Below are 21039 nucleotides of genomic sequence, written 5' to 3' on the forward strand. Positions count from 1 at the left end.
TTCTTTAGATTCCTTTTTGTTTCTATTATTATTATTATTTTTACCCTGTGATGTTTTTTCCTATATTTTGTTTGTTTCTTGTTCACTGGGGGCAACTACTGACTTAGGCCAACCCCTGATGATTGCGCGGAGGTTTATATATATATATATATATATACATACATCTTTTTGGTTTTTTTGGTGTGTGTTCTATATTTCAGTGTGTTTTCTCTAATTTTGCAACTCCTGTATATGCAAAACTAACTTAAATTCTGTAAATTGCTTACAGTCTGTGTGATATAACTTCAGAGTAGACATACTTTGGTCCTCATTCAAGCCAGTTTTTAATAATATCTGTATGTCATGCCACCAATAGGCATCTTTATTTCCTTTTTTTTGGCAAAACATCACTTTTTACTTTGTATTTCAGTACTGTGTGGATTTTGTAAGACATACCTTCACTTCCACTGGTTTGGCCCCTTTCAGCCCGCTGTTTACTCTGTAAATGCACATTAAAATTTATTATTGTCTCTAGACAATGAATTATTTTAGCTTTGTGTATGTTGTGTTGGAATTTAAAAGATGAAAGCTCTTTTAATTTGTGATATTTGTGGAGGATGAAGTGATTTGATCACTAGAGACTGTAAAATGCAGGTTTGCAGTCAAATACTGCATGTAAAGAAGGTTACAAGGGGAAAACAGACAAATAAATAACAACATGGCTTAAAGGATATTCTTTTGGTAAAGAGTTCTAAGAAAGTGAATTTATTACGCTGATAAATTATATTTGCATCACAGCTCCTTCTACATGGCCAAAGAAGCATCTTTCTTCTTTTTTCTGGAAGTGGATTGTCATTACTCATTGATATTCTTAATTAAAATACTTTATGTCTGTGAACTGGACGTGAGAATTTTGCTGTTGAATGAAGTATTATGCATTACATGAATTATATTCATTAACGCAGGAAGGAAAAATTGCTACCATTTGCAGCTGCAATCAGGAAGATTTTTTTCATGTTCCCCTCCTTCCACTGATGCTGAACAATCCACACCCTTTCATTTATCAGCTCAGACAATCATGTATACCACATGCTTATTATGATCTATTTACAGAAGCATTAAGTAGCTGCAGTGTGGTCAGCTGTGTGATTTCTCCTCATTTTGTAAGTAATGTACAAGGAAGTATGTTTAATATTTCAGTAGTCCATGGCCTACAGGCCAACATTTTATTTCAAAATGCCTGTAAGTCTAAAGTCTTCCCCCATTAATTCAAAGGAGAAAGAACAAATAGTGTCAATGAACCAAAGGGTAACACATTAATGCCTTGGAAGAGGATAACATATTTATGCAAATCTTATTTTCCATTTATTATGTACTATAAGCTTGACTGGAAATAGTCTTTCTTTGGTTTCAGAAAAGTTTAAGCAGCAATAAAGATAGTAGAAGTTTGGTCTAATACAAAATCGGAATATCTGTCAGGAGAAATAGGGAAAAAGTTATTCTGTTTCAACATAAAATTAATGACCTACTAGAAACACTGCATTGGAATGTTTTGCTTCATAGTAATAACAGTGTATCAGACTACTGACAAAGAAAATAGAAACAACCGTATTAAGCTGTTCTGAATCAAAACCAGTATTGTGGATCCAAGAGGAAGTAAATGAAAAAGGAGCCAGAGCTTTTTGAAGCCTCATTTTCTGAACACGCATGTGGAACCAAACTTTCGGAGCTCTGGAAGAAAGGCTACATTTTCCCCATGAAACAGATACATATGACTGGATGCTGTGAAAATCTCCTGTGCTGGGTTTGGAAACTTCAGTTTCCATTGGTCTTAACCAGATCAAATGCTTAACATCACACGTGTTTCATATGTTTACTGTATACATATATCTTGTATGAATATTCTGTGTATGCACATAGTTTATAGACAACCTGCAGTGACATACAACATTTTTCAGAAGCAGTTTAATCTCACATTGTTAAGTTAGCCTCTGTTTCCTATCTTAAACTGATACTGTATTTTGTTTTATGCTTTTAGCTGCTTAGGTATAAATCACCAGGTAGTAGGAAGTAAGATTAAAGAACCAGCTGAAATTAAAAGTGGACCACTCTGGACCACTCTGACTAGTGTGATACAACAACTCAAAAGATGTTAGCAAGGCAAGTGACATATTTCGATCTGCCATTGCTCTTCAACAGTCAGCAGAAAATGGATGGAAGAAATCTGTTGGACTTTATAAAAGCCTTTAAATCTTGCATGAGATGCTAAGGGGGATTCATTCTACCCCCCCCCCCCAATAATAAACCTAAATTCTTTAGATGAGGCTGGTCCAGCCTTCTGGTTGCAGACCTGAAGCCTAGTTTTGCACTTTCTGCCAACCTGTGTGGATGCAGCAGCAGCAGCACCTCCTAACAGAAGCAGCTATTAAACTTCTAATTTCTATGCTGTATCTTAACATATATTTTTCAAATCAGGAATCTGCCTGAAGCTCCAAGAAATTCTCAAAATGGCAAGTTAAGCTGCAGTAGTCTCCCTTATCCTAAGAATTTAGTTGTGAATAATATTTGTATATGAGTCAAAATACTCCAGTTTTCTGCCCTGGCCCACTTCTACTTTGGATTTAACAGTAACTGAGAAAAAAAAAAAAGGCTTAATTATATCCTTGAAAGCTCTTCTGAGTTAGGTATCTGAAAGGGCAACATACGTCTCAAAACCCAATGTCCTTAATCTTACTACAAATATATTCTAGTTTGAGGTGGTAATTTACATGACTCATACTTCTCACTTGGTGTCCCCAAAGCATCATTGCATATATGACTTTCTTCAGATGGCTACAATAGTTTTTGATTTTAATAAAAGGGTAAACATGGGTGAGTATGAAACACGTCTGCATTTCAAGTTATATGTCATCTAAATAAAATTCACACACTTTGAGGTATTATGTCTTGTGATGCTAAAAGAAACATATTCCAATTCCATCAAATGTCAATGAAAGCTTTTGTATTATACGAAATAAAGATCTGTAGCACTTTTGTATTACTGCCAAGGATTAGCACTGCTACAGAGCCTGTCCCATAAATTCTCTTTTCAAAGGTTACCAATATTGTTTTAATCTCTATAACTTCATGCATGAAAGTTGCTGCATAACATGTTTGAACTTTCCTTTCTTAATTGCCTTTTTCTTTTCTTCAAAGAAATTTATGGAGCAGGAGGGGTGCTCAGACCATAGATTAAAAAAAGCTTGGCAGAGTGATTTAAAATTGACTGTTCCTCACAACTCCTGTTTAAAAAAGGTACTAGAAAATTGGAAATATAAGCACTGACTCTATCATGAATTATTGTTATTTCTTTGCCATTTGCAATATTGAATATTTATATTACAGCACTACCTGAAGACAAAGATCAGAAGTAGGTATAAACATACATGACATCACAGCAAAAGTATTAAGACTGATTGGAGGTTCATATCAGTGCACATAATTCAGTACCCCTGTGATTTAGGATCAGAACATACCCTACAACCACTTTTTCTCATATTCATTCTTTAAAGTATTTTTCCTTTGTTCAAACAAAATGAGGAAACAGTGGCCACTGAAAAAATCTGAGTGCTTGCCTAATATTTTTCAGTATTAACATTTTAATTTCTAATGATCTCTACAGTCATATCATAATTTAATTCACCATTAAAACGAAAAAAGACTGCATGGCTGCCAATCTTCAACTCCTTCCTGAAAAAAAAAAAGGAAGAGAAAACAATTCAAACCTTTATTATTTGCAGGATGGGGGAACATTTGTCCATGACATTAGTATTGGTAAATGTCAAATACTGTTTACAGAGCTAAAAGCATTAAGAACAAAGAATAGGCTCAACATACTTTGCAATATAAATTTTTAAAGGTTAATCTTCCATGATTAGCTTAGATAAACAATGCTAAGCACATAGCAAATTGCTTAATGCAAGTCACCAGAAATAACTTCAGTCTTTTGTTCTGAGTTTCCTAAGTATTGATTTATTTGATTTCACAGTCATAAAGTTTGCACATGCATTCACATAGTTGAAAGATTATACAAAGTTTTCCTAGTGCATGTCATCTAAACAATTCAGGAATACAATAACAAAGAAGAAGTTAGATTTATTTGTAATAATGAATCACAATTATTAGTAGAGTTACTTGCAAAGAAACAGAAGGGTGCTTTCTTGACTCAAGTGTTATTGCAGTGTTACTTCATTTTCTCCTTTTTGTTTTATTTTTCTTTTGTCAGTGCTTCAATCTGAAAAAATAAGAAAATACTGTATTTCTTACTACTCTTAACAAGGTGACAGAGGACAAGATAATGTCATCTTTGTTATGAAAGAAGCTAGGGGGAAAAATATAATCTTCATTTAACAACAATCTAAATTTTTACAGTGCCCTATCAGCTAAATAATACCTGTGCTCACAAGTTTATGGGGAAGGAGCAGCAGAGAAAGTGTTTTGTGTTTCATCTTGACTTCCCAGGTCTAAGAGTGCTCTCAGTTGTTATGCTACAGATAAGGACAGGATTCTTCTGTAAGGTTCACAAATGCAGTAATTTTCCATTTAACTACCAATGCCAGATTGGCTGAGTTTTGAAAAGATAAATACTTGCAACTCAGAACATTTTTCCATTCAATTATAAATGTTACTAGGAATGGCAACTATTAGAGCTATAAACAAGTCTGGAAGAATACCAAAAACTAGCAAACTCTCAAAAGTTCCAAAATACGACAAGCGTTTTAATTAAAAAAAAAAAAAAGAAGGCTTTTTTTTTGGTGGGATTTTCTTTTAAAGTTTTATCGTAGCCCACTCTTATCCATACTGCCATAAATATTCTGGATTTGAATTCGAACTATATTGTGCTGACAGTACAGAAAGCCTTCAGATCAGAGCAAATGAAATTTAAACTTATCAAAATGCTCCTTTAGGATGACATTACAGCACAGGAAGAGATCTTACGTGTATATGAGACTATGCAACTTATAAGGAAGCCAAAACGTACATAATAGACTATTAATTTCTGTCCTCTTTTTATATACTATGAATCTGAAAAACAAAAGAGAAGACTGGGCTTGACAACGACCTGCTGAAAACAATGTCATTTAAACCTAAAGTCTTAACTATTTCTTATGAAAAACACTTGTATAACTATGCCCTTTTAAACTATGTGGGGTTTAGATTGTTAAGCAAATTTACAGATATACATTAAGTCCTTGTACATCAAATTGAGAAGGAAGGAGATAATGTTTTCTTTTGTAAGAAGAGTATGTTAATTGATGCTGATTGTTTTCAATATTAAATGACTTAACAGACCCTTTAAATCATGGCAACTATACTTCTTAAAAAAAAAAAGGTAACAAATTTTCCGTACTACACTTGAGTTTTTGGATGTTAACCAACACTGGTTCAGGTTTCAAACATTTTGCTTATTCACCGTAACAGAAAAGAAGGAATTCACACTTTATTGAAAATAAATGTCAACATACTTACTAAACCATCTCAATGTTTTTTTCTTTGGTGAATTGGACATGAGATTTATTAATTTTATCCTCATGTGGTATTGCCTCAGTGGTGTTGAGAACTGACAAAAAAGACCACATCAAAAGACAGAAAATGGTGTGATTCTTTCTGTTTTCCCTACAACAGGCAACTATGACGGAAGAAGTGATAGCATAATTCTGTTTTCTTGAGAAGAGAAATGAAGTTGGGTTGAATAAGAAAGAACTAGGGGGCTACTTTTTGAACACAAAATTTATGCTGATAAACTGTTGGCTGAAAGGAGGAGAAAAAACAAAGCCAGGTTGGATGGAGCTTGGAGCAGCCTGGTCTAGTGGAAGGTGTCCCTGCCTGTGACAGGGGAGTTGGAATCAGATGATCATTAAGGTCCCTTCCAATTCAAACCATTCTATGATTTTATGGTCTTTACAGGATATAATGTGGGTAGCTCAACTCTGCAATAAGGTGAAGTACTCAATGAAATTAAATGCAATTTCTCTAGCAAAATAGTTTTTTTTTTCTTCCAAAACTATGACTCTTTTGACTAATCTGAAAGAAGGTCTTGTAATTAGGGCTTTGTACAGGGAAAGTTTTTGTCTTTTGCAGTTGCACACTGGCGAATACAAGAGACTGTCAGCTGCCTCCATCATCACTGCCCTATACTCATCAGTGATGAAATTGCTCAGGAGATATATATACTACACCACACTGATTTTCTATACTTAAAAAAAGGGTGGTTTTTTTTTACTATTTTATTTTCATAGCAGAAAAATCTCATTATGTCACTTAGCTGCTGTTCCTTAAAAAAGTAAGGAGATATTTACATAGTTTAATAAATATTGTAGATTGTTTGTTGGTTTTCTTTAGAGGTTTTGTTTGTTTGTTTGTTTTTTAAAAAAAAAAGTTCTCAGCAGTCACAGTAACAGAAGAGGCTTAGAAAGTGACCCAATAGCATTATAAAGCTCTGTACATGTCACAGTCTACTTGCATTAATTGGAAAAAAAAAAACAAACAAACAGAAGCCACCTGGCCTTGAGTACATTCTAATCAGGTATGCAAAATGCTGGGGAAAGTAGGTGGCCAGGAGAAAGCTGTTGTAGTGATTTTGGTGATGGTGATGTGATCTTCGTCTTCCACCTTTCCAGCATGCTTCTTGGACCCAGCAAAGGAATAAATTCTGAAATTACATATTACACACGTGCAGCAGCAAAAATTATGTATGCAACACTGCTGACAATCCTGTGCAAAACACAGGACTTACTGAATTTGCACTGTGGCACTGTGCACACAGGCAGGGTATCTGGCATTGTCTGGATTCTAGCAATTCTGAATGCCTGGTATGTACTGGAGATCTCATCACACATCACAGAAGAAGCTGCTAGATTTAGTCTGCTTCTAGTTCGGATTTGTGTAATTAGAAAAATTGTTACTTTCTAAGGCTCCTAACCCATGGGACAAATAAAATACAGAATGTTGAAAAATAAACAATATTGAACAAAATTCCTCAGGAGTCTCCCTTACTGTTTGTGATTGAGACTTCCAATGTGGAAGTTCAAGAAAACTGCTCTCCTCAGCAATAACCTCCACAGATGGACTTGGAGAACACTGTTTCACCTGAAGTTTACAGCACAGCTTTATTGCCTTCACTTTTGAAAGGTATGTTAAGATTTAAATAGATTATAAACAGATAATGAGAAGATAGATAAAGTGGCACATTGTGCCAAAATCCTCACTCAAAACAATATGAAACATAATTTATCAAGTATATCTAATACTAAACCAGTCTCTTTGATTGGACACTTTTTTAAAGATTCACTAGTTTATCATCATGAACTTTAAGGAGACATCTGTGAATTTATGCTCTGTTATTCGTTTAAAAAAATAATAACCTTAGAGCTGCTTGTAATTTGGTAAATTAAATGCTATTTAGTACGGTTAACTGTAAAGTAAATATATGTATGTAAGATATTTGTCATGAAGATGTACACAGAACACACACTTACAGAGACAGACTTGCTAATGGTAACACAGTCTTTTTTTCTCAGCAGATGGATGAAGCAGATGGATGACTTCTGTTTTCTTCACACTTCTCCTACTGATCACAGTTGCCAGCAGTAGCATCAATTCTATCCTGGAAATATACACATGCCGTGATTTTTTTTTATTTTATTTTTTTTTTAGCCACTTTTCGTTCTTCCATCTGACTAGGCTTTTGGTAGCCCTCAGAAATACGTAGCATGTAAAAAAACACAGGCAGTTGCATTGAAGTATGTGGCCACTCAAATATTTTCATTGGACAAATTAAATTAGGCTAAACATTTCCTTAGGAAAAGAAAGACTTGTGTCATCCAGCAAGATAATTTTGTCATATACAAGTTATATTTGAAACAACGTTCAGAGAGATTTGCCATCACATATGCCACAATGGAGGCTCTGCTTGAAATATGTGCCCTCATTTTATTGTGGATTTCTGTATTTGTTCTTCTGTTTCATCAATTTAAGCTACTAAACCATATGACATTACTGAAGTGAATAAGAAGCACTTGCGCAATGTGTTTCACAAGGTCAGCTTTGAGGGCTCTGACTTTCTAGCTGTAGCATGGTAACAAGCAAGGTGAAGCGGCAGAAATATTTTAAAACAGTCACAGCTATTTCTGGTCATCGAGAAAAAAAAAAACGAAACAAACCCCAGGCATCAGGGGCATTTGAAAGGAATGTCATACAGGAAGTTGGCGCAAGATCTGTTGATGAACCAGCACCTAGTGTAGGTGAAGCTATGAGGGTGGAAGAACACAACACTGGGAGGCAGGATAAATATGCCAGCAACTCCTGTCCTCTGTCCAGGCTCCATCCACTATAGAAGGCTCTTCCAGTAACACTTAAATTCACATGGGTATGTGTTTTGAAGATTCATTACATAGTCAAGGTATTAACAAATCTGAACTTAACACTGGAATGGTTTGTTTCTGTACTAACTATAGTCATCCCAAAGAAAAACTAGGGCTCAGTGTGAGAGGATTGATGAAACACCGTTGTAGTGATTAATGGCTAAACAAGCAGAAAGTACATTTTGACATATATGAAACAAAAGAAATAAGAAACTTTGAAAATAATAAAATGGCATGACAGGTTTCTGCTGTTTGCTACTGAGGAATACTGCATGCAAGTATGGACTCGTTATCACTGACAGCGCCAATATCAGAATGCAGCAGTGAGATAGAGCTCTAGTTCAAAATGGCGCTGCACTTAAGACAGCAAAATTCCAAGTGAAACTGAATGCTTGTAAAGATAATAACGAAATCTACAGAGCCAGTAGAAGAGCTTTTTTTTAAGGTTTGTGGGGGACTTGTGGCCAGCAGAACTAGGGAAGTGATCTTCCCCCTCTACACAGCACTAGTGAGGCCATACCATGAATACTGTGTTAAGTTTTAGGCCCCTCACTCCAAGAAAGACCAAATTGAGGTGCTGGAGCGGGTCCAGAAAAGGGCAACAAAGCTGGTGAAGAGCCTGGAGCACAAGTCTTATGAGGAATGGCTGAGGGAACTGGGGTTGTTTAGTCTGGAGAAAAGGAGGCTCAGGGGGACCTTGCTCAGGGGGAGAGCTCAAGGGGAGCTCTACAACTGCCTGACAGGAGGTTGCAGTGAGGTGGATGTTGGTCTCTTCGAAGTAACAAGTGATAGGACAAGAGGAAATGGTCTCAAGCTGTGCCAGGGGAGGTTTAGATTGGATGCTAGGAAAAATTTCTCCACTGAAAGGGTTATCAAACATTGGAACAGGCTGCCCAGGGAATTGGATGAGTCACTATCCCTGAAGTATTTAAAAGATACGTAGCTGTGGCACTTACAGACATGGTTTAATAGTGGGCTTGGCAGTGTTAGGTTTACGTTTGGACTTGATGATCTTAAAGGTCTTTTCCAAATGAAAGGATTCTGTAATTCTATGAATATATATATTCATGCTTCAACACTGAAGGTAACAAATATTTACTGGTGGTGAGTAATAAAATAACCTTTAGGCATTTTATTCCACGAACACATTATTCCATGAGATTTCCTTGTCTCTGAGAAGCATATTGATTTGGCTACTGAACACTAAATAGTGAATTAGGTGAACCCCACTACATGCTGCAGAAATGAATAATGTAGAGGTTTCAGAGTTTTTTCTGACTGGGAGCATGTATAAGACCATAACCAAGGCTAAGACTGTAAAACTATAGTATGCCCTTTTAACTTCCCCCACAATAAAGTCTTGTTTCAAGATTTTAAAGTTTTTTACACTGAAATTCCTATACCCCAAGAGGTATCTTTTGAAAAGAACTGTAAAAAGCAAGGTTTCTCTTCATAACCTTCTCTGTAGTACTTTTGAAGTACCAAAAGGAAGATTTTGATGGTTTATGAACTTAAAAAAAAAAGTTACTGCCAGATATTCTTAGTTGGCAGAAAGGTGGATGGGGTGGTTACTTCAGTATATCACAGGTAGAGCATTAACACTAGCACTTTAAGGCAGTGTAACTGAGACTTTTGGTTTTTAAATTTCTAAGATTGATAGTATTATTTTGCTCTAGATGGAAGTACAAGCAAATAATTGTCACATGCCAACACATGTCAACTCAGCCAAAACCATCAGGCCATACCGCTAACTGCACATATCCTGTGTAGGTGAAGCGTAGCTTGTATGGACTTTAAAACTGATTTCTAGTCTTAACTAGGCAGTACATGTAGTAGCAGAAATAAGTCTAGCCTTAATCCGTAATGGAGTTACAACAATCTAGCCACTGATTTACTTGCACAAGAGAAAATGGGCCAAGTGTGAAAATGGAGGAAAGTATAAATTAATAGACAAAGATTAAACATAGGTAGATTGGCAGAAAAGTTATCATCACTACCAGCTCATCTTTCTTGCAGGATCTACCATGGAAGCCTATTTTTGCCTTTTAGTATCCCAGGCTGCTAATCCTTTTCCTCCCCAACCCCCTTCATTGTCTAATTTCTTTGCATCCATCTATTGTAAAGGAATGTATAAATACGGTGTGCTCAGTTATTAATCATGTATCATTCAAGCCTTGCAAGCAGCTTCGGAAATAAAAATGCAGAGAAGGCTTAAAATTAAATCCCACTTCAGGACTTTTTTACCTAAAAATAGCTGGTTCCTGTATCAACCACATCCTGTTTACTTTTATCACCAAAGTACCAGGATGGAATTCTAAGTATTCACAAACTGTAAGACATACTCACTTTTTTTTTTAAAAAAAGTAACAATGAGTGAAGCTTGCCCAGTCCAAACTCAGGTGCTTTTCTGTGCTGCACCTACCTTCTGTTGAAACTGCACATAAAGTCAATGCAGTAATAGAATTTGTTTGCCAAGATTACAGGGGACTGACATTAAGAAGAAAACAAACTAAAGCTTTAAATCATAACCTACTTTTGGGTGGCCAGTTTGAAAAGTCCTAAATAGAATTTACTAAAACAATCTTTGCATCATTAAAGATCAGATTATTTAAAACATGACCAACATCACACTCACTAAAACTAAGAACAAACAAGTACTGTTTATTTTTGAAAATACACATAAACTCTGAGAGAGAGAGGAAAAGTGAAGTGGGAGAACTAGAATTACTACTGCTGCTAATAGTAAGGGCAAAGTAGGATGCTACACTCCTAGAGCGTGCTTTTTTCCTAAACTCTCTTCCACAACGAGCATCTTCTTATTACGTAAGGAGACATTGCTTCCCTTGCTTTTAGACTGGGTTTAAAGGACAAGGTTTTAGCAGTCTGGGGACCACAGCAGTGACATCTGTACAAAGAGAGCAGGGACTACCATGTGCTGGACACAGCCAATTCCAGATGGCTCTACAACAGATCCACCACTGGCCAAAGCTGAACCCATTAGCCACACGTATGGTGCCTCTGGGAAACCATATTTAAGAAAAGTCAGACAATGCTGGGGAGAAAAAGGAAGAGGGATCACTGACTGCTGATAAGGATGATGGTTCTTTTCAATTTCTTTCTTTGCACTGATTTCCTTCAGCATGATTTTTTCTGCATGTTTATTTATTCGTGCATTTATATTTCATTACAGTTCTTTATGTCTTTTGTGGGAAGGAAGAAATGAAAAAGGGAAGACGAAGCTTTGATGTGTCTCTTGACCGGAAATGTTTGTCCCCAAACAGAAATGAGTAAGGCTGTTTAGCATGAAGAGCTGGTGTAAGAAGACGTGCAGATACTGTCAGGATAGAGAGAGAAATTAAGGACTATTTTTCTTTAGAACACTGCCTTTTAAAAATGAGAGAGTAGAAATACTAAAGCTGCCTAGAAACCTCTTAAGGACTAAGATCTGGAGAGCAGGGAGCTCTAAAGCTAGCTATAGGCTGGAGTATTTTCACAATAATGTAATCTTGTCAATATAAACCAATGCCTTTATTATTCCTTATGAGAAAATACATGAGGAAAAGATATGAGTCTTTGAATAACATAGTGACCAAATATAACTGTTACTAACCTCCTGGAATATCAATAGGCAAGAAAGGGCATTTAGAAGAAATAGGGAACTGACTAGATTTAGAATTTAGTCTTGGAAACAAATTCGTAGGTCTTTGAATCACTATATAGTTAGGCCACATTTTTTTCCTTGGTTAGACAAAAGACTTCAACAATGATAAGAGACTTTTTTAGCTGGTAGGAGTATTTCCAGTGTCAAATTGTCCTCTTAGAATCTGTTCTGAAACTGATTTTGTAGTGACAAATGACAGGCGTTGTGAATTGCCTCCCATACTGTTATAACATGATGTTCAACTGTTCTTCAGAGTCATTCTGAGCAATGATAATGACTGTGTTAAATAACATGGGGGAAATCTCTAAAACAGCCTCATACAGACAAGGGAGAAGAAAAAAAAAATTGGTAGTTCTGCAGTGAAGGGAAAAAAAGCAGAAGATAAGAAAAATTCTGATAACAGCAACCCTATTACCAATGGTTTGGAACGGAAAAAAAATCCAAAATATTCCAGTTTATCTGATGAGAAAGTTGATTAACTCAACAATCAACCACCTCTGTAATTCACTCAGTTCTGTGGCACTAGTTAAACTACATAATGCACAAAGGAAGAGAGAGATAAAAAGAAAGCACTCTTCATCACTTGCTCAATTCTGCATGATAAAAAGAACAAAAATTATCACATAAAACTACATACTACCAATAAAATCAATGTAAGTATATTGATCTGGCTAAATCTCTATGAACATGTCACATCTTTCTCCAGTTATTTTGGTGCATTCAAAACTGGTAATCACACCATGGAATTAATTGTACTTCTCCCACATACTAGAAAACTTTATCACTTTCTAAATATATTTCTACCTCATTAGAAAGTGCATCTACGTATGATTTCTGTATACTGAACTATATAAAGTCACTTGTCACTTTTCCTTGTGGAAAAGAGAAAACTGACAGGAGGTATGCCAGAAGAAAACAGAATTACAAATGGCATAAAGATAGATGAAAACTGTTAACTCTCTTTTGTAGTAGGAAACAGGAAGTGACCAATTAAGCCAGTACAAACACATTTCAAGACAGAGATATAAAACACCTTGCCAAAACTCTCACAGACCTTAAAAGTTCGTATAGGTTGATTGGGAGACTGAAAAGTTTATGGAAGGGAAGTAGAACCACAGAGTTTCTGAAGTGAAAATAGCTGGAGGCTGAAATCTGCATTAGTCAGAAGTATCATATTATAACCTTGTTCTGATTTTTCTTTCTCCAAGCCATTCACTTCTGAATGCTATGGAGTTGTTAAAGTACACAGCTTGGCTTTTGGCTTGAGCCACAGCAGGTTTTAAAACAGTATTGTTTTCTAACTGCCATCACCCACTGATGTCTCGTAAGTGAAACTGTAAATGAGTCTACAAAGCTATGTGACTCTATTACTTCATATAAGTTAAATAATTACTCCAGGAATTCCTAAGACTTTTTAATGAGCTCCAACCTTTCCTTCTATTCCTGTCAGTTTCATAAGAGAGATTTATTTATTTATTGATAGTATTTTTGATGTATTACCCAAAACCTCTATATCAATCATATTTCCTTCTGCGTGTCTCTTTTGACAAAACTTTCCACCCTTGCTATTCCTGCCATTCTCACCTTCTCAGAGATTCTGTCCTGTATGCATTGGGTTTTACAGTTTTGCTGAAATCATCCACTTTTTTTTTTTTTCTTCTACGGGTAAACTGAAAACTTGCAATACTTTTCCAGTCAGATGCCAGCTTTTGTTTGTGAACAGTTTTTCTTCACATTTTCTTTTTCTCTTTTTAATCCTGTCCCCTGCCTTATTTAGAATCAGTTGTAGATAGATGCCTGAGAGGAGAAACTTGCCAGTCTCTACAAAGACAGCAAGAAGTAGAGAAATATTTTAAAGATTTGCTAACCCTTGAAAAATTCTACAGATAAAGTTTGAAAAATAAAATAAGCATTATCTCTTTTTTAATAGAAAGTTTTATCTCCATAGAATTGTCCCCCAACAGCAACCATTATGTTGCACATGACTTTAGAGGATATATCCTTGGACAACACTTAATCTCTTGCTAGTCCTGTAGATCAAGCTGGCTATTCTGACTAGGTTTTAGTTTGGAATGGATTCTAGAAAATTTTTCATGGGCATGCAAGGTGAACTGAGAGTTTGCTGAGCAACGGAAATCCAGCTAAACAGCTCATGTAGACGCAGTCGTAATCTTCCATTTTTATGCACAGAGAAACAATACTAATTCCTTCATTTTAAAACTTGTTTTGTATAACTCTGGAAATCTGCCAATCTCTCAAGTTAATTTCTCACATGGAAAGTTATCCCCTATACAATATTTTTCCTGTACCTTGCTGAGATGAAGTAACACAAAGCTTTCAATTGAATAAGATTATAAACTGCCTCTGGTTGCTTTCCAGGGTGGTAAATTTGATTTTAGTATCCAGTTTGACTATCTTGCTGTTTATCATTAGCCATATATAATTTCTTTATTTTTCTTTATTTATTAATACTGTTTCTTATTCATAATACTGATGATTTATATTTCTATATCTATATTTATAGTCTCCTTCATTACAGTCTTTTAGAAGCTGGTTAGACAATTATCAGAAAGATTATTTTACAATTCAGTCTATATTGGAGCAGAGGAATGAACTTGGTGCCTCTTCAGGTCCCTTCTTCCTACATGGTAGGATTTTATAAAAGTTAATAAAGAAGTCAAATGTTAGGGATTACTTTGATAACTGTGGACATCAACCAGCACCACTTCATACCAGCGACAGTTTTTTCAATCAATCATAAACTCTATAGGATTAAGTGACACAACAGTGATTGTCCTAACTCATATTTTTATAATCTTTTGTATTTTTTATCATTGAAGCGTAAGTTGTCAAAAAGATGATGATAATACTATTGCAAATACATTTAAAAATATATTTGGACACATACATACATTACAGAGTATCAGACAGCAATGTGTAATCGAAGTTGTCAAATGTGTTTTGAAAGCTATGTTTATAGCCCAAAGAGCTGCTCAGTGATTTGTTGAAGGGCAGACATCTGGATCGTTATAGTATCTGTATGAATAATAAATAGAGAGCTGATTTCACAGCCATTTTTGACCTCTCTGAATAATTTCAATCTGACTGTGCAAAAACTCTTCCCCAAGCAGACAACAGCATTGTACCCTGTCAATTATTGTAAGCAGTCAGTGTATGGCTGCTGAGAGAATGATTCAGTCCTTACAGAACTGGTATTTAGATCTGGCATCTGTTTTTCTTGGCTTCTTTCTCTGCTGACTCTGTCACCTTCTTAATCTATCACCCTTTCTTTCTCTTACATGCACTGACATTTTTTCCTTGCCTCAATTTTCCGCAGCAAGCAACATGTTGACCTGTCTGCTTTTCTGTGATCACATTTTTTTTAGATGCAGTATGAAACTCCTTCTATAATTACAATGAGGATGTTTCAAGCTTTAGCATACTGTTTGGTTTTGGTTCCCCCTTCCATTGCTCCATACATAAAGGACTGCGAGACAAAATACAGGAAGATATCAAATCACCATAAAAGGTAGAATACTTGGGGTAACAATAGAAATTTTTCCTCCCGACTGCATATTCCTTAAACATATGGTCAAAAAAAAAGTGTTAGGACACCAAAAAAGACATTCAAAACTACAGCTCCAAAACTAGAAAGGCTGCAAAGGCATCAAAAGACTTGCTGATGATAGTTTTCTGGCAGGGTTTTCACAGACATTTCTTCACTTCCTTCTCTTCATTCTAAAGAAAGTAAGGGCCATTTCATCCATATGTATCCTGAAGAACCCAAGCAGCTGTCAGACCCACCAGCTGCCTAAATGTCTACAGACAATGCCAAATTATCCACGGTACCTAACAATATGAGGTAATGCAACTCAGTACAGTGTAATACTGCTTAAAACTGCCCAGAATCTAGCAATCATCTCCGCTGTAACCTGCCCAGCTTCAGGCACAGTAGTTTAAAATGCAAATACATCTATAGTGGCCTCTTTTGGTTTAAACCCAGAAGGTACCTCAAAAGTGGGGGAGAGTGAGTGAGCAGCTGCATGGTTCCAAGTTACTGGCTGGGCTTAAACCTTGACATGGCCAAGGTCAGAGACAAAATAGGACTAAAAGGACCCTGGAGGACATTACTAATGTTAATCTGTAGCTATAATTAGGTAGCCTGATAAAAAAAAACCTCACTCAAATAACCAGTTAAGATTACTAAATTGAATAGATTCCAGCCACCATGTGGAACAACTCTAATCATATGGCAGCTGTATTCACTGTTCAACTAGTATTAGCAAGCAAAATATTTGCATGTAATGTAAACAGAAAGAGTAGACAGTTCAAAATGAAGTCCTTGGAAATGGAAAACAGAGGAACAATTGATAATGATGACCCTTATGACCAACATTTTCTACACAGATGTACATACAGGTGGCCCACAGACATGAGCTGATGAGCTGAAGCCACATTTTTGGGAGCGCTTTTGGGGAAGGTTGAGGGACTGCTTCCACAAAAATGAGAGGATGGAATAGAATTTACAGAGGTATCTGTTTTGCAAGAAACTTGCAAAATGATTATTCCAATACTACTGAGCTCTTTCTGTCCCTGCCAGTGGCAGTAAAAAGGTGCTTTGAGAAAAGTCTTAAGAGTCTAAAGGAGGTGACTTTTATGACCTATTTTATTGCTGTAAGCTGGCATTGATTCAACTCTTGAAACTCTTGAAAATATGCTTAAGTTTCTGTGGAACCTTTCAACGTCCGGGCAAAAATTAAAGGAAGACCTTTCTGAATCTTTTAGAGACCTCAGAAAATTATTATGCCCTGCTGCCTCCTGGACTCTTATCCATAGGAAAAAAAAAAAAAGAAAGCCAAGAAATTTATAACCACCAGTGGTATAAAGTGTGTATTTTCCTAGCTTTACTAGTAGTATAAAACTTCACCTCATCAGTCAGTTACCCTTTGACTTTTCACAAGTCCCTACCAATGTATAACATATTACTGAATCCTGAAGTACAAGATCTGTTGAATCCACTATATCGGCTTCTATTGGGCTGCTCAATTAATCACCACTAATTTTCCACGTGCAAATAAAGGGGAGCAGGAGTGGGAGGGGTTTGTTGTTTCAACATTTCCTAACCCTGTGCTTGATCTTCATTAACTTACAAACGATGATATTTGAAATGCCATGCCATTCAAAATGCCATGCCATTCACTTTCATCTCTGACAGTAAAATAGCAGCGTTGACTTTGGGAATTCCATCAAAATCCAATAATTCAACTCCTGCATTTTGCATTTACTCTGTTATTCAATACATGAAGGAAGAGAGTTTCTGCAGATGTCTGCTTTACACAACCTCAGGTAGTAGAAATATGGTTTCCACTCCAGTCCTTTCCCAAGTAAAATGGACTTGCACTCTTAACCCAGCAACATTTCTCTGTGTGTGACTGGTATCCCTTGCTCCTGACCTCCAGTAATATTCTGCCAAGGATCCTCAAAAGAACCTGCCTGTCCCTACAGTGTCAGGTGGCACTGTGCATCTGTCTGTTGCACCTCATCTTTGAATGCCATGGGCTATAACTTCCAACATTTCATCTAACACTTTCTAATGGTTAGGATATGCTTTTAGAAAAAAGAGGAACAACAGAAGAGGCTGGTAAAAGAGAATCAAGTAAGCACACAGCTAATTTGGTTCAAGTGACTTCCATCTGCCAAGACAGCAGTTAAATACAGTAAAATTAATCCCTGACAGCTTGTCTCAGCAGAATTTTCTAGAGTTATTACATTCCCTTTAATAAAAAACATTTTTTAAGAAGCATGCTATTGTTCCTCACTCTACAAATAGGTTATTCACTGACTTTTACTGACTACCAGTATGCCTAGCAAAATTTTAAATGCTATCAGAATATTTATTTTATTTTCTAGCACTACCTTTTCCATATTTTGTTACTGGATATCACATTATAGAAAATAAAACATGTAAAAACAATATGCAGAAAATTCTCTTTGAGAAGCCAGATTATATTCAGAAGGCCTTTCCCAAGAGAAATGCCTTTGAATTCAGTTTAGAATTGTTATTCTCTTGAAATCTTTTCTTTTTTTCTGTCTTATGTATATTCCCACCACTCTTGCAATTCCATAAACTATAGACTGAAATTTAATTAGCCTTTCAGAGACAGTATGAGAGAGAAGGATCATCATTCTCTTGCTGCTTCCATGTTGTGAGTGCTTTGTTATGATCTAATTCCATCACCAATGTTACTTATTAAGTAAGAAGATTAATTAATGATAAGACAGGCTGTTTCACCTTTGCTAACATTCTTAGACCAATGCGGTTCTAATGTCTATGGAAATTACGTAACAAATAATAACTATATTGAAGAACTCAGGCTTACACAAATAGGCATTTACTCTGTCAAGTGTCCATTTTAAAAAAGTTAAACCGTACTCATCCAAAGCCAAGTGAATTTGTTATAACTTGTCAGCAATTTTTGACATGTGACATCAATGGGTGGAATTCTTTTTACCTGTGACAACACATAACAAATCAGTGACCATGAGGAAGTTCCGCTGAATTGCAGGCATTTATAATCTTCCACATCATATGAGATTCTTATTTTTAACATTGAAATATGCATCTTTTCTGTCATGATGCAAATACAGCAATTTGACTTTTTATGTTACTAAATTTCTATTATTCATCTTACACTACATGTCCTAACCCTTAGTAGTGCTCTGCATCTTGCATGTTCTGCTGGTAGATCTAGAGCACATTCTTTCCAATCATCCCTTTCACATCTTTTTTTCTCTCATTTACATAATGCTCAAAGACAAAATAGTTCTACCCTTTTGCATTTGCATATTTTAAGTTTAACTCAATTAGTTAAATTGATATTTTTCAGCTAAATCTGAACGTTACAATCAAGCACAGCAAGAACGATACTCATTTCTTCCCTGGGGTTCTTGAAGTTCAACAAGTCTTACTGCAGCAATTAGCTGGTATGCTCCTCTTTCTGCCTTTTGATAATTTGCTAGCGTTTCAGGATTTTTACCCAACAGGCACTTAAGACAAAAAATCCACTGTGTACTCAAAAAAGCTTCCTGCCTCTTCCTGAAACTGAAGAGCTCTTCTGTGCTGTTTTATGAAAAAGGAAGTGCCATGAACCATAGGTAAAATACAATAATTATTTATTTGAAGCAACTGCTTAGAGACATTATAGTAGTGGGATGCCACTAATTCTTCTTTTATTGCCTTCTACTTTCTGCGGAAATGAAGTCCAAGTGGGCTATAAAAATCAGTGTGGTGTTTCCTGAACAGAAGCATAAACAGGACAGGCAGGAGAATTGCTTAGCTATAGCTGAACTTTAAATTTATGAGTTTAACTAATAATAATCAGATATAGTGAGTATTTTCTACAGAAATGCTTAACCAGGTCATACTTCTGTAAGAACGGCACCTTCCATAAGCTACAGCATCTGTCATTTTGGAGCAGGGCTTGGGAGATGCAATTGAGCTGCCATTTGAGAACCTGGCTGGGAGTAAGACACACTAAAGAATTTTAAATTATGTTCATGTATTGACTCTCTTACATGAGTCTCTGGGGATGATTTTCACTTCTTACAGGTAGCGGATGGTGAAAAGTAATAATATTGAAGGCAGTAATTTGGTTATTTGATATTAGCATGGAATTTACGCATGGAAATCAAGTTCTAGAAGATATTAACAATTTCAAAAAGGGGAAAAAAGTATCAATTTGCATCCAATCTGAAAAAACATATAACTAGTTTATAATTTTAACATACCTATGCTATCCATTTGAGCAGAACAGTGAAAACTATGAAGGGCATAAAATCAAAGTTTTGTTAGACAACTATGGTGTGGTGAACCTTAGTATTAAAAAACGGTTTTAGATAACACAGAAGCTATTTATTTTTGAAGACTGAATAGCATTTTTGTGATAATTTAGTTTAATTTTAATTTGGACAACTTCCTTAAATTATTTTTTTTTTTTTTTTGTAACTAAAATATATCTTCTTGGGAAAAAAAAATCAAATAGCTAGTGATCATGTGATCATATGATCATTGCTCTGCTAAACTGCCCTAGTGTTTCAAAAAGTCACAATCCACAGTCTAAAACATCATGCATATTATTTCCAAGATAAAGGTATCAAATTTTATTTTTACAAGCATTGTATCTCCTTGCAGATTATCTCAGTTTTGAGGATCTGACTGGAAAGAAGAAATTGAGGAAGCCTAAAAGGTCCAAGACATTAAGAATTAATAAATAAATAATATAAATCATCTCCCAGTTATATTAGCAAAGTTATCTATTCATAATAGAAAACGAACTATCTCACCACTTTGAGAGAACTGTTAAGTGATAGCTTCATTCTGTATCAGTTAAAATGTAAGCTGCTTTTTATCAAGCTTTACTTAAAAGCATACTCCACGATGGATTTAAAAAAAAAGGTATGAAAGACATGTATTACTGGGCACAATTTGTGCAAAAAAAAAAAAAAAAAAAATCACAAGGTTCAGGTCAGAACTGTCCAGTATATGTTTCAGCTGTGCAGGGGTTTAAAAGATGCTAGCTGGCCTTTTGAGTATGGTTCCAACTCCATCTCATAAAGTCCATTCTTCTACTGTTGATATCATAAGCAAAATCAAGAGCAGTCACTCTAGTAACTCAAAAGTAGTATCTGACTGTAATATTTCCAGTACAGTTGAAGTGAATACCCAATGTGTATCCAGCTTTAAGCAAAACTGGGTATAGAACAGTTCCATGGATCGCATTTTCCACTTCCCCAAGTTCTTCATGATCTTAGACATTTAAAGACACTTAAGTAACTACAAGCAAAGAAAAAGTTTAGACCTAGAAGCACAAAGTGTTTTCATATTTTTTTATGTAATTTATACATTTTTTCCCATGTAATTTATATATTCATATATTAAATACTTAAAATTGCTCTTCTGCTAATCAATCAGTTTCACCCACACATAACATTTCCTCT

This window comes from Pezoporus occidentalis, unplaced genomic scaffold (assembly GCF_034315485.1).
Source record: "Pezoporus occidentalis ecotype Australia unplaced genomic scaffold, CSIRO_AGI_Poc_V1 ctg15, whole genome shotgun sequence".
Taxonomy (NCBI): Eukaryota; Metazoa; Chordata; class Aves; order Psittaciformes; family Psittacidae; genus Pezoporus; species Pezoporus occidentalis.